General features: G+C 39.9%; 1 protein-coding gene across 1 annotated transcript in view; it reads left to right on the forward strand.

The window, feature by feature from the left end:
* Nucleotides 1-1,200: 1,200 nt before the first annotated feature.
* Nucleotides 1,201-1,467, forward strand: part of LOC101846396 (chondroitin sulfate synthase 1) — a gene marked incomplete in the record, with an annotated part of 32,799 nt that continues 32,532 nt past the window's right edge. Inside the window, 1 exon segment of the mRNA XM_005112061.3 lies at nt 1,201-1,236.

Genomic DNA, 1,467 nt, shown 5'->3' on the forward strand with positions numbered 1-1,467 from the left:
TCCTTTCATGCCCATTAAAGAACTAAATTCTGCGTAGATTTTTCTGAAAAATTTTGATTAAAGGCACACAAAATGTAAAATTTCAGTTACCACGGACTCTTAAGCTAAGGAAATAACTAATCTTTGGCCACCATTTTCTCAATAATTTTACCCCTGAAAACAGGTGACACCCACCTCCTTCATTCGCAAATATCTCGACTTGTATTCAAGATAATGGATATATTATACATCCTAATAAACACAAGGGAACAAGCTTTAAGAAGATACCAATAACTCTACATGCTCGAAAATTGACGAGAGCCTGGTTCCACCACGCTGCCTCACATATGCCCAAAAATCAACCAGCGTTTGGTTCCACCTTGTCGCGTATATAATAGCTTTTAAAAATATACAGAAGGAAAAAAAAGAATATACAGAAGAAAAAAAAGAATATACAAGCTTCGTGCTGGGAACGAGACCGCAGAATTTCAGAACCACTCTCACGGATCACTGGTTGGCGTGTGGGGCTTGTGTCGTGTTTTTGGCTCCGGGTTTATTTTTTGTCTGCGCGCACAAGCGTGAGTGTCAGATTTCCTTTCCGCCTCTGTCGCAATGCAATGCGCCTAAGCTCAGATTTTGAGAATTTTTCATTTTTATTTTTACACATTTCAAAGGTCTGTTAAAGAGGCACCTTTTAACACCATCAAAATGCCAGTTTTGTGCTCTGGTCAAGGCATACATTCGTTTGTTGTTATTTTTTTTATTTTTTTTTGGGGGGGGGCTGCCTTTTCTGGTTCCTGATAGGAACAACATAACAAAAACGAGCGTTTTTTTTCTTTCTTGGTCTCAGGTGTAAAAATCACCTCAACAGACTTAAGTGGATTGCTTGATACACAGACGGTTCGCTGATGTGCTGTGTAATAACGCGCACAATTTTTAACAACATATTATTTTTCTGAAGTCTGTGTAGATTCGTAATCTCACCGTGGGGCAGTGCCACTGACTGTGGTGTCTTGGGGCCATTCCCAAAGGAGGGACATTTCTCGTTCAAGCATAGTAGAATTGTAAATGGGCTGAGTCCTGTCACGCTCATAACTCTGCCTGATCTACAACAGGGAACTTCTGCTTTTTCTTTCCTAATCCTTACTATTGTCATTTTCCTCTACTTCTTTTGTATGTTTGTCACTCTCTTATGACCTTCTATTTTCAGGGTGCCTTGATAGTCGAAGCAGACCTTGTGCTGTTGAAGTTAGAGAGGTGAGCTAAGTAAATCTGATTCCCTGTAATGACTTGTCTGTTGACACCCACCCCTTGGCGCTCATATGACCTTATGCAGTTGCGAGCGCCGTAAAACCCTCTACTATAAAAAAGATCCGTAATCAGAGCTGAAAGACTAGTAATGCAGAATCGTCGCAAGAGAAATTCGTCATGTTTCATCTGTCCGTTTCTTTCTTTCTTTCTTTTTTTCTGTCTATATTTCTTTCTTAG

Source organism: Aplysia californica, unplaced genomic scaffold (assembly GCF_000002075.1).
Source record: "Aplysia californica isolate F4 #8 unplaced genomic scaffold, AplCal3.0 scaffold01175, whole genome shotgun sequence".
NCBI classification, from domain to species: Eukaryota; Metazoa; Mollusca; class Gastropoda; order Aplysiida; family Aplysiidae; genus Aplysia; species Aplysia californica.